A 14,405-nucleotide genomic window follows, 5' to 3' on the forward strand; every position below is an offset into this window, starting at 1 on the left:
AAGTGTATATAATACACGGTTTTTCGGGATTCCAGTGTTCTGGAACAAAATTCTCCGGAAATCACATAAAAAGTTCCTCGGATCAGATAAAGTGGCCACGCAAAATTTTAGTAGCAACGGAAGACATTTGCGGGTGCCGGTATGCCATACACAAGCATTCGTCGAACCTCGGATAATCGTGAAAAATGGTTTAATGCTCGTTATTTGAGGCTGAATCGAATAGTTTAACTCCTGAAATGACCTTGGACGCGTGATTGAAAAACCGGGAGAAAAAGAAACAGGGTCCGGCACGACCTCCCGAACGGCTCAAATTGAAGTGTATAACACACGGTTTTTCGGGATTCCAGGGTCCCGGAACAAAATTCTCCGGAAATCACATAGAAAGTTCCTTGGGTCAGATAAAGCGGCCATGCAAAATTTGAGTAGCAACGGAAGACATTTGGGGGTGTCGGTATGCCATAAACCAGCATTCATCGAACCTCAGATAATCATGAAAAATGGATTAATGCTCGTTTAATGCTCGTTATTGGAGGCTGAATCGAATAGGTTAACTCCTGAAATGATCTCGGACGTGTGATTGAAAAACTAGGTGAAAAAGAAACAGGGTCCGGTACGACCTCCCGAACGGCTCAAATTGAAGTGTATAATACACGGTTTTTCAGGATTACAGGGTTCTGGAACAAAATTCTCCGGAAATCACATAAAAAGTTCCTCGGATCAGATAATGTGGCCACGCAAAATTTGAGTAGCAACGGAAGACATTTGGGGGTGCCGGTATGCCATACACAAGCATTCATCGAACCTCAGATAATCGTGAAAAATGGATTAATGCTCGTTTAATGCTCGTCATTTGAGGCTGGATCGAATAGGTTAACTCCTTAAATGACCTCGGAAGCGTGATTGAAAAACCGGGAGAAAAATATACAGGGTCCAGAACAACCTCTCGAACGGCTCAAATTGAAGTGTATTATACACGGTTTTTCGGGATTTAAGGGTCTTGGAAAAAAATTCTCCGAAAATCACATAGAAAGTTCCTCGGGTCAAATAAAGCGGCCATGCAAAATTTGATTTGCAACAGAAGACATTTGGGGGTGCCGGTATGCCATACACCAGCATTCGTCAAACCTCGGATAATCGTGAAAAATGGATTAATCGTGAGAAATGGATTAATGCTCGTTTAATGCTCGTTTTTTGAGGCTGAATCGAATAGGTTAACTCCTGAAATGACCTCGGACACTTGATTGAAAAACCGGGATAAAAAGAAAAGTGCAGTACGACCTCCCGAACGGCACAAATTGAAGTGTATATAATACACGGTTTTTCGGGATTCCATGGTCCTGGAACAAAATTCTCCAGAAATCACATAAAAAATTCCTCGGGTCAGATAAAGTGGCCACGCAAAATTTGATTAGCAACGGAAGACATTTGGGGGTGCCGGTATTCCATAAACCAGCATTCGTCGAACCTCGGATAATCGTGAAAAATGGATTAATGCTTGTTGAATCCTCGTTATTTGATGCCGAATCGAATAGGTTAACTCGTGAAATGACCTCGGACGTGTGGTTGAAAAACCGGGAGAAAAAGAAACAAGGTCCTGTACGACCTCCCAAACGGCTCAAATTGAAGTGTTAATACACGGTTTTTCGGGATTCCAGGGTCCCGGAACAAAATTCTCCGGAAATCAGATAGAAAGTTCCTCGGGTCAGATAAAGGGGCCACGCAAAATTTGACTAGCAACGGAAGACATTTGGGGTGTCGGTATGTTATAAACTAGCATTCGTCGAACCTCGGATAATCGTGAAAAATGGATTAATGCTCGTTATTTGAGGCTGAATCGAATAGGTTAATTCCTGAAATGACCTCGAACGCGTGATTGAAAAACCGTGAGAAAAAGACACAAGGTCTTGTACGACCTCCCGAACGGCTCAAATTGAAGTGTATAATACACGTTTTTCGAGATTCCAGGGTTCCGGAACAAAATTCTCCGGAAATCACATGGAAAGTTCTTCGGGTCAGATAAAGCGGTCACGCAAATTTTGAGGAGCAACGGAAGACATTTGGGGGGTGCCGGTATTCCATAAACCAGCATTCGTTGAACCTCGGATAATCGTGAAAAATGGATTAATGCTCGTTATTTGAGGCTGAATCGAATAGGTTAACTCCTGAAATGACCTCGGACGCGTGATTGTAAAACCGGGAGAAAAAAAAGGCTCCGGTACGACCTCCCGAACGACTCAAATTATAGTGTAAAATACACGGTTTTTCGGGATTCCAGGGTCCCGGTACAAAATTATTCTAAAATCACATAGAAAGTTACCCGGCTCAGATAAGCGGCCACACAAAATTTGAGTAGCAACGGAAGACATTTGGGGGTGCCGGTATGCCATAAACCAGCATTCGTCGAACCTCGGATAATCGTGAAAAATGGATTAATGCTCGTTTAATGCTCGTTATTTAAGGCTGAATCGAATAGGTTAACTTCTGAAATGACCTCGGATGCGTGATTGTAAAACCGGGAGAAAAAGAAACAGGGTCCGGTACGACCTCCCGAACGGCTCAAATTAAGGTGTATAATACACGGTTTTTCGGGATTCCAGGGTCCCGGGACAAATTATTCTAAAATCACATAGAAAGTTCCCCGGGTCAGATAAAGCGGTCACACAAAATTTGAGTAGCAACGGAAGACATTTGGGGGTGCCGGTATGCCATAAACCAGCATTCGTCAAACCTTGGATAATCGTGAAAAATGGTTTAATGCTCGTTTAATGCTCGTTATTTGAGGCTGAATCGAATAGGTTAATTCCTGAAATGACCTCGGACGCGTGATTGAAAAACAGGGAGAAAAAGAAACAGGGTCCGGAACGACCTCCCGAACGGTTCAAATTGAAGTGTATAACACACGGTTTTTCGGGATTCCAGGGTCCCGGAAAAAAATTCTCCGAAAATCACATAGAAAGTTCCTCGGTTCAAATAAAGCGGCCATGCAAAATTTGATTTGCAACGGAAGACATTTGGGGGTGCCGGTATGCCGTACACAAGCATTCGTCAAACCTCGGATAATCGTGAAAAATGGATTAATCGTGAGAAATGGATAAATGCTCGTTTAATGCTTGTTTTTTTGAGGCTGAATCGAATAGGTTAACTCCTTAAATGACCTCGGACTCGAGATTGAAAAACTGGGAGAAAAAGAAACAGGGTCCGGTACGACCTCCTGAACGGCTCAAATTGAAGTGTATATATAATACACGGTTTTTCGGGATTCCAGGGTTCTGGAACAAAATTCTCCGAAAATCACATAAAAAGTTCCTCGGATCAGATAAAGTGGCCACGCAAAATTTTAGTAGCAACGGAAGACATTTGCGGGTGCCGGTATGCCATACACAAGCATTCGTCGAACCTCGGATAATCGTGAAAAATGGTTTAATGCTCGTTGTTTGAGGCTGAATCGAATAGTTTAACTCCTGAAATGACCTTGGACGCGTGATTGAAAAACCGGGAGAAAAAGAAACAGGGTCCGGTAAGACCTCCCGAACGGCTCAAATTGAAGCGTAGTACACGGTTTTTCGGAATTCCAGGGTCCCGGAACAAAATTCTCCGGAAATCACATAGAAAGTTCCTTGAGTTAGATAAAGCGGCCATGCAAAATTTGAGTAGCAACGGAAGACATTTGGGGGTGTCGATATGCCATAAACCAGCATTCATCGAACCTCAGATAATCGTGATAAATGGATTAATGCTCGTTTAATGCTCGTTATTTGAGGCTGAATCGAATAGGTTAACTTCTTAAATGACCTCGGACGCGTGATTGAAAAACCGGGAGAAAAATATACAGGGTCCAGAACGACCTCCCGAACGGCTCAAATTGAATTGTAATACACGGTTTTTCGAGATTTCAGGGTCCCGGAACAAAATTCTCCGAAAATCACATAGAAAGTTCCTCGGGTCAGATAAAGCCGCCATTCAAAATTTTAGTAGCAACGATAGACATTTGGAGGTGCCCGTATGCCATAAAGCAGCATTCGTCGAACCTCAGATGATCGTGAAAAATGGATTAATACTCGTTTAATGCTCGTTATTTGAGGCTGAATCGAATAGTTTAACTCCTGAAATGACCTCAAACGTGTGATTGAAAAACCGGGCAAAAAAGAAACAGGGTCCGGTACGACCTCACGAACGGCTCAAATTGAAGTGTATAATACACGGTTTTTCGGGATTCCAGGGTCCCGGAACAAAATTCCCCGGAAATCACATAGAAAGTTCCTAGGGTAAGATAAAGCGGCCATGCAAAATTTGAGTAGCAACGGAATACATTTGGGGATGTCGGTATGCCATAAACCAGCATTCATCGAACCTCAGATAATCGTGAAAAATGGATTAATGCTCGTTTAATGCTCGTTATTTGAGGCTGAATCGAATAGGTTAACTCCTTAAATGACCTCGGACGCGTGATTGAAAAACCGGGAAAAAAATATACAGGGTCCAGAACGACCTCCTGAACGGCTCAAATTGAAGTGTATAATACACGGTTTTTCGGGATTTCAGGGTCCTGGAAAAAAAATCTCGCGAAATCACATAGAAAGTTCCTCAGGTCAAATAAAGCGGCCATGCAAAATTTGATAAGCAACGGAAGACATTTGGGGGTGCCGGTATGCCATACACCAGCATTCGTCAAACCTCGGATAATCGTGAAAAATGGATTAATGCTCGTTTAATGCTCGTTATTTGAGGCTGAATCGAATAGGTTAACTTCTGAAATGACCTCGGATGCGTGATTGTAAAACCGGGAGAAAAAGAAACAGGGTCCGGTACGACCTCCCGAATGGCTCAAATTAAAGTGTATAATACACGGTTTTTCGGGATTCCAAGGTCCCGGAACAAATTATTCTAAAATCACATAGAAAGTTCCCGGTCGATAAAGCGGTCACACAAAATTTGAGTAGCAACGGAAGACATTTGGGGGTGCTGGTATGCCATAAACCAAAGATTCGTCGAACCTCAGATAATCGTGAAAAATGGATTAATGCTCGTTATTTGAGGCTGAATCGAATAGGTTAACTTCTGAAATGACCTCGGACGCGTGATTGTAAAACCGGGAGAAAAAGAAACAGGGTCCGGTACGACCTCCCGATCGGCTCAAATTGAGGTGTATATAATTAATAGTTTTTCGGGATTTCAGGGTCCCGGAAAAAAATTCTCCGGAAATCAACAAGGATGTTCCTCGGGTCGAATTAAGCGGCCACGCAAAATTTGAGTAGTAACGGAAGACATTTGGGGGTGCCGGTATGCCATAAACCAGCATTCGTCAAACCTCGGATAATCGTGAAAAATGGACTAATGCTCGTTTAATGCTCGTTATTTGAGGCTGAATCGAAAAGGTTAATTCCTGACATGACCTCGGACGCGTGATTCAAAAACCGGGAGAAAAAGAAACAGGGTCCGGTACGACCTCCCGAACGGCTCAAATTGAAGTGTATAACACACGGTTTTTCGGGATTCCAGGGTCCCGGAACAAAATTCTCCGGAAATCACATAGAAAGTTCCTCGGGTCAGATAAAATGGCCATGCAAAATTTGAGTTGCAACGGAAGACATTTGGGAGTGCCGGTATGCCATAAACCAGCATTCGTCGAACCTCGGATAATCGTGAAAAATTGATTAATGCTCGTTATTTGAGGCTGAATCGAATAGGTTAACTCCTGAAATGACCTCGGACGCGTGATTGTAAAACCGGGAGAAAAAGAAAAAGGGTCCGATACGCCCTCCCGAACGGCTAAAATTAAAGTGTATAATACACGGTTTTTCGGGATTCCAGGGTCCCGGAACAAAATTACTCTAAAATCACATAGAAAGTTCCCCGGGTCAGATAAAGCGGTCACACAAAATTTGAGTAGCAACGGAAGACATTTGGGGGTGCCGGTATGCCATAAACCTGCATTCGTCGAACCTCTGATAATCGTGAAAAATGGATTAATGCTCGTATAATGCTCGTTATTTGAGGCCGAATCGAATAGGTTAACTTATGAAATGACCTCGGACGCATGATTGTAGAACGGGAGAAAAAGAAACAGGGTCTGGTACGACCTCTCGAACGGCTCAAATTGAGGTGTAAAATTAATAGTTTTTCGGGATTTCAGGGTCCCGGAAAAAAATCCTCCGGAAATCAACAAGAATGTTCCTCGGGTCAAATTAAGCGGTTACGCAAAATTTGAGTAGTAACGGAAGACATTTGGGCGTGCCGGTATGCCATAAACCAGCATTCGTCAAACCTTGGATAATCGTGAAAAATGGTTTAATGCTCGTTTAATGCTCGTTATTTGAGGCTGAATCGAATAGGTTAATTCCTGAAATGACCTTGGACGCGTGATTGAAAAACAGGGAGAAAAAGAAACAGGGTCATGAATGACTTCCCGTATGGTTCAAATTGAAGTGTATAACACACGGTTTTTCGGGATTCCAGGGTCCCGGAACAAAATTCTCCGGAAATCACATAGAAAGTTCCTTAGGCCAGATAAAGCGGCCACGCAAAATTTGAGTAGCAACGGAAGACATTTGGGGGTGCCTGTAACACCCCCATACTCCAAGTGCCTTACCAGGACCACTCAGGTATGGAGACATCACCATCTCGGTTGCCCGAGGTACGATAATCAAATAGACAAAACAGAAACAACGTTTATTATAAATAGTTTAATGAATGAATACAATCCTCGAAACCAAACTGAAAGTGCAATACATTATTCAAACTGTCTCTTTCTCAATCGAAATGTAAATAAAAGCTAAACTACAGCGGAAGACTCTATCGTCATGTCGTGGCCATCCCAGCTATCCCCGTATCATCTCTATACTCGCTCAATATCCGCTCACCATCCCCGAATGGATCCCCGCAGTTTTACAAAACAACACGGGGTCGAGTACTAATCACACAATCATTGTACATAACAACAAGAAGACAAATAGACAAATTTTGAACCGCCACACACACACACACACCAACCAACCAATCGTCTCAATCACCGATCGTCCACCGGACCGCCCACGCGATGGGGGACCGCAGCCGTTCCCACCTAAGCCCCGCTCATCGTACGAGCGATAACCCCGCTCATTAATGTGCACATCCCTTCGTGGTGGGTTTCCAGAAGGCGAAACTAGGGCGTGAGATCACTCCCGCAAGTGACCCCACTCAGCCGAGAACGCATCTCGAGAGCCATCAACGAACACAACCACAAACACAATCACAATTACAATCATCATATCAATCAGCTAATTACAGCACATCACCAATACCCCATTATGGGACTAATACTGAGTAGGAAATCCTACCTGGAAAGCACACAAGCAGACGGTATCTACAGCTGTCTCAAAACGGCTCCTCTACGAACTCTCCTCCTATCATACATAACACATAAAGACTACCATTCAATTCCTACTCATAAAATCCCCAATTGCTAAATTAGGGTTTCAACTACCTTATCAAAACATTATAAAACTTATGTTAAAAGCTTACCCTCGACGCAAGGAATCCAACGACACGAACTACGATGCAAACCGACCGTCTGAACTCCGGGAATTGTCAAGAACGCGATAAGGAAGAAGAACAAGTTGCTTTCTCTCTTAAACAGGTTTTAGGTTTAGTAAAAAGTGATTTAGAACAAAGACGAATTGGTTTAAATACCTTAATCGCGTAATTAACAAAACCCGAGAAAACTCCCCCGTAAAACCGGACACTCGATCGAGTACCCAAGGTACTCGATCGAGTACCCCCCTACTCGATCGAGTGCCCCAGCTACTCGATCGAGTGCCCAACAGTCGAAACTATTTTATTCTCGCAACATACCCTTACTCGACAGAGTAAGGGCTACTCGATAGAGTACCCCCAAGACCATAAATACGGAGTATTACAGTCTTCCCTCCTAAAAAGGAACTTCGTCCCCAAGTTCAAACCACAACACAAAAACAAAGGTACTCCCCTCAAAGATACCCGACTCAACCATCAAACAAAAACATGATACAAACCCAAGACAAACATCCCGACACAACATATAAAAGGTGTATAAAACTCCTAAAAACTCCCGCGATCATCTCCTACCCCCCTAAAAGAAACATGGTTACGTCCCCGTAACCATACATACCTGATCAAAAAGGAAAGGGTAGCGCTCTTTCATTATATCCTCCGCCTCCCATGTAGCTTCCTCAGTCTCGTGGTTAGACCAAAGGATCTTAAGCAAAACGGTCTCACCACTCCTGGTCTTTCTAACCTTTCGGTCTAGAATCTGCTTAGGCACCTCAAGGTACGATAAAGACTCATCCAGCTCTAAGCTCTCTGCCTCCAACACATGTGACGGGTCACTCACATACTTCCGCAGCTGCGATACATGAAACACATTATGCACTCTCTCAAATGCAGCCGGTAAAGCCAACCGATAAGCCACTTCCCCAACTCGCTCTAAGATCTCATAAGGCCCTATGAACTTCTGACTTAGCTTGCCTTTCTTCCCAAATCTCATAACTCCACGCATAGGGGACACTTTCAGAAGAACTTTGTCCCCAACCTGAAACTCGATGTCCCGACGATGTAGATCTGCATAACTCTTACGTCGATCTGGGTCGCTCTCATCCGTTCTCCGATCATCTTAATCTGTTCTACCATCTCATGTACCATCTCTGGTCCTAAAACCACTTTGCCTCAAGACTATCGTCCCAACAGATCGGACTCCTACATCTCCTCCCATACAAAGCCTCAAACGGTGCCATACCTATCTTTGGTGTGATAACTGTTGTTGTAAGAAAACTCTATCAAGTCCAACCTCAGCTCCCAGCTACCACCAAAATCCATCACACAAGCTCTCAACATGTCCTCCAAAGTCTTGATTGTTCTCTCTCTCCCGCCCATCGTCGCAGGATGAAATGTCGTACTCATCTTCAAGGTGTTCCCAACGATTCCCGCAACTCCTTCCAAAACCTCGATATAAACCTCGCATCTCTGTCAGACACTATGTCCTTAGGGACTCCATGTAACTTAAGCACGTTCTTTCGATAGGCCATAGCCAATTGTGCCTTAGTCCATGTATCTTTCATTGGAACAAAGTGAGCTGACTTGGTCAACCGATCCACTATTACCCAAGTCATATTGTTACCTTGTTGACTCTTAGGTAAACCCACAATGAAATCCATGGAAATGGATTCCCACTTCCACTCAGGCACCTCCAAAGACTGAACCTTACCTTGTGGTCTTCTCTGTTCCCCTTTAACTCTCTGGCATGTCAAACAACGGGACACAAACTCACCTGTCTCTTTCTTCATCCAGTGCCACCAAAACGTTTTCTTCAAATCCTTGTAAAGCTTGTCTCCACCTGGATGAACTGAATATGGTGTGCAATGCGCTTCTGTCATGATTGTCTTTTTCAATTCCTCGTCATTAGGAACACACCACCTACCATCAAACCTCAAGCTACCATCTGTATGAATGGAAAAGCGGGACACTGTCCCTTTCTCCACCCCAGCTCTCCACTCCACCATCTTAGGATCCAAAGCTTGCTTATCCCGAATGTCATCATAAAACTCCATATGTACTGTCATATCACCCATAGCATCTCCTTTCTGCATCATATGAATCCCAAAGCTCGCTACCTCATCCCTCAGCCTCATCAAAGATAGAGCTGTACACAAGGAATGTACACTCTTTCTACTCAAAGCATCAGCAACTACATTGGCCTTCCCTTCATGGTAGATGATTTCCATGTCGTAGTCGCCAATCAACTCAATCCACCTCCTCTGTCTCATGTTCAATTCCTTCTGCGTGAAGATGTACTTGAGACTCTTGTGATCAGAAAATACCTTAAAGATTGCTCCATAAAGGTAATGTCTCCAAATCTTGAGAGCAAACACCACAGCACCCAACTCCAGATCATGAGTAGGGTAGTTCTCCTCATAAGGCTTCAACTGCCTAGAAGCATAGGCAATCACTTTACCATTCTGCATCAACACACATCCCAACCCATTCTTCGAAGCATCTGTATAAACCTCAAAATTCTCGCTCCCTTGTGCAATGCCAAGACAGGAGCCGTGGTCAAACGCTCCTTTAAGGTTTGGAACGCCGTCTCACAACTCTCATCCCAACGAAACCTGTTCTCTTTCCTCATCAATGCCGTCATCGGTCTAGCTATCTTGGAGAAATCCTTCACGAACCGCCTGTAGTATCCAGCTAAACCCAAGAAACTTCTAACCTCCGCGACATTCTTCGGTGCTTCCCACTTTGTCACTGCCTCAATCTTCGCCGGATCTCACTACCCCATCTTTAGAGATTACATGCCCTTAAAAGCAACTTTCTCCAACCAAAACTCACACTTAGACAGCTTAGCATACAACTCATGATCTCTCAAAGTCTGCAACACGATCCTCAGATGCTCCTCATGCTCCTCCTTAGTCTTAGAGTAGACTAAGATGTCATCTATAAACACCACTACGAACCGATCCAAGAAGCGTCAAGATCCTATTCATCAAATCCATAAACACTGCCGGTGCATTAGACAACCCAAACGGCATCACCACATACTCATAATGGCCATACCTCGACGTGAAAGCTGTCTTCGGTATGTCCACATCTCTAATCTTCACCTGATGGTACCCTGACCTCAAATCGATCTTAGAAAAGACCGTTGCACCACTCAACTGATCAAACAGGTCATCTATCCTTGGCAAAGGATACTTGTTCTTTATCGTCACACGGTTCAACTCCCGGTAATCTATGCACAGCCTCATACTCCCATCTTTCTTCTTTACGAACAGAACTGGTGCTCCCCAAGGCGATACACTCGGTCTAATGTACCCCTTTTCTATCAAATCATCCAACTGTTTCCTAAGTTCCTCCATCTCCTTAGGACCCATACGGTACGGTGCCTTAGAGATTGGCCCCGTCCCTGGCTTCAACTCAACGGTGAAATCTATCTCCCTCTTCGGTGGCAACCCCGGAATCTCCTCTGGAAAGACATCTGCAAACTCTCCCACCACTGGTATCTCATCAACTGCCGGGCTCTCTATCCGGTCATCTCTCACATGGCACAAAATCAGAGGACATCCCTTCCTCAGATACGACTTCAAAGTGACCGCTGCAATCAACTTAACTTTGGGTTTGACTAGAAACCCACGGTAAGACACACTTACACCCTTAGGACCTCTTAGGGACACTTTCTTTTGATGACAGTCTATCTTAGCCTTATACTTTCCTAACCAATCCATCCCAACTATCATCTCAAAACCATTAAAAGGAAACTCTAGCAAGTCTACAGGGAAATCGACTTGCCCAACTATCAAAGATACATCTCTAAACAACCTCCCACACGATACGGACTCACCCGAAGGTATGAAAACTTGCTCCTTAAATGACTCATATACTCTCGGACCAATCGCTTTGCATGACTCGAAGACACAAACGATTGAGAAGCCCCCGAATCAAACAAAACAAACGTAGGAATACCATTAACAAGGAATGTACCGGTGATAACATGCGCATCCTCCTCACCGCCTTCTTCTCCATCATGAACAACTTGCACATCGGTCTTCCGCCCACCTCCCCGGACAAGACTAGCCGATGCGGTCGGCTTAGCACCCGACCCTTGATTGTTGTTGTTGTTGTTCATCGGTGTCTTCTGATAAGAATTACCGCCGTTGCGGTTGCCTCCACTGGTAGCTCGACCTCCCGGTTTGGCCATGATCCACTGGTCCATTTGCTCGCAAAGCTGTGCGAGTCTACGAAAGGATCCCGGTGCACTCGTGCACTCATGCCTCTTGTGGCCTACGCCACCACACCCAAAGCAGTCACTCCCCGGTGTTGCTCACACTCCCACGACCTCTCCCAAAGGAAGTTCCAAAGACTAAACCGGACCTTAAGAAAACCCCTTAGATTGATTGTGGTTGCCTTTCTTGTAATTAGATTGGCCACCACCCTCGCTCTCCGACTTCCTCTTCTCGCCACCGGACCTCTCCCGAGCCATCTCCACTAGTCTCTCGGCTCTCCCGGCCCTCTCATATGCTTCCTTCACATCGGTGAGGACTCCCACGGGTAACTTGTCCATAATCTTCGTGGTTAGTCCACTCTCAAACCTCAAAGCCAAATTCTCATCACTCAAACCCATGTCCTCAAAGATATCTAGATTTCTCATTGAACCGCCCGTAGTACTCACCCACAGACATCTCAGCAGTCATCTTAAACTTATCAAACTCCTCCCTCAACTTACTCCTCACATGTTCCGGCACAAACTCCTTCCTCACAGCCCTACGAAACTCCTCCCAAGGTATAGCAGGTAACCCCTGGTTGGTATATATCTCCTTGGCACTCACTTTCACTGAATCCCACCACTTGCCACCGCCTCCCTCGGATAGAATGCAGCCTGATCCACTCTCATCTCATCAGACAAAGTGGACTAAATCTAGTATGTTCTCCATCTCCTCACCCAACTATCAAGACGGTTAGGCTCCTCAACCCCCTTGTACTCCTTCGGGTTAAACCTCGCAATATAGAGGCTGACTTTAGCATGGTCAACCTCCTTCTCCTTACTCTTATCCTTGTCCTCATTCACTCTCTTCAGGGTCTCAGTAAGAGCGTCCTGGTGCTCTAACATCTTAACGATGTCATCCGTAGTCATAAGCTCTGCTCTAGCGTACAAGGCATTTTTCTTGGGCGGCATCTTGAAACTAAACATATATAAGAAAGGGTAGATATGAACATACGTACTAACTTCAAAACACGAAAACACGCTGCCCGGAACCCACTCGATCGAGTATCCGAACCCACTCGATCGAGTAACGGGCTACTCGATCGAGTGCCCCTATGTACTCGATCGAGTACCCAAACTCCAGAACCCAACAGACCTTCTGGTCACTAACCCACTCGATCGAGTATATAGGCTACTCGATCGAGTGACCCCCTACTCGATCGAGTACCCCTAGTTACTCGATCGAGTGCCCCAAAACGCGATTCTGGACTCAATTTCGCCAAAAACCTATCCGATCGAGTCAGTCTTACTCGATCAAGTACCACTAATACGTAAAAGCTACCCGCATATTATGTCACATACTAACATTGCTAACTTTATAAAAATCGCATGATATCATAATCAATATGCTACGCATCTATTCTACTATCAACAGTATCAACTCATCATGCTATTAGAGCCACATCATAAATCATTCAACATGTTATCATCTCATTAACATGTTTCAACATATAATCATTTTCTTTCACATGCTCAACCTCCTACTTCAACACCAAACAATCAACACACTTCATCACCTTGTTGCACAAGTTACTAAGCACACACATGACTCAACACACATTTCCCCCATGTGACCGGTTCAAAGTTGTAGGGCGACCCCTGCGACTTTAGGACGTCTCCCAAGCCTTTGCACTAGCTCCTACAACTTTTACCCCGGGTTCATTTTAATTGACTCCCTATGTTCATTAAGTTCATTGGTTACAGGTTTCAGGATCGTCGCTCTGATACCATTTGTAACACCCCCATACTCCAAGTGCCTTACCAGGACCACTCAGGTATGGAGACATCACCATCTCGGTTGCCCGAGGTACGATAATCAAATAGACAAAACAGAAACAACGTTTATTATAAATAGTTTAATGAATGAATACAATCCTCGAAACCAAACTGAAAGTGCAATACATTATTCAAACTGTCTGTTCTCAACTGAAATGTAAATAAAAGCCAAACTACAGCGGAAGACTCTATCGTCATGTCGTGGCCATCCCAGCTATCCCCGTATCATCTCTATACCGCTCAATATCTCGCTCACCATCCCGAATGGATCCCCGCAGTTTTACAAAACAACACCGGTCGGTACTAATCACACAATCATTGTACATAACAACAAGAAGACAAATAGACAATTTTGAACCGCACACACACACACACACACCAACCAACCAACCGTCTCAATCACCGATCGTCCACTGGACTAACCTCGCGCGCTGGGGGACCGCAGCCGTTCCCACCTAAGACCCGCTCATCGTACGAGCGATAACCCTGCTCATTAATGTGCACATCCCTTCTGTGGCGGGTTCCACAGAAGGCGAAACTAGGGCGTGAGATCACTCCCGCAAGTGACCCCACTCAGCCGAGAACGCATCTCGAGAGCCATCAACGAACACAACCACAAACACAATCACAATTACAATCATCATATCAATCAGCTAATTACAGCACATCACCAATACCCCATTATGGGACTAATGCGAGTAGGAAATCCTACCGGAAAGCACACAAGGACGGTATCTACAAATTGTCTCAAAACGGGTCCTCTACGAACTCTCCTCCTATCATACATAACACATAAAGACTACCATTCAATTCCTACTCATAAAATCCCCAATTGCTAAATTAGGGTTTCAACTACCTTATC

Source organism: Silene latifolia, chromosome 6, assembly GCF_048544455.1.
Source record: "Silene latifolia isolate original U9 population chromosome 6, ASM4854445v1, whole genome shotgun sequence".
NCBI lineage: Eukaryota > Viridiplantae > Streptophyta > Magnoliopsida > Caryophyllales > Caryophyllaceae > Silene > Silene latifolia.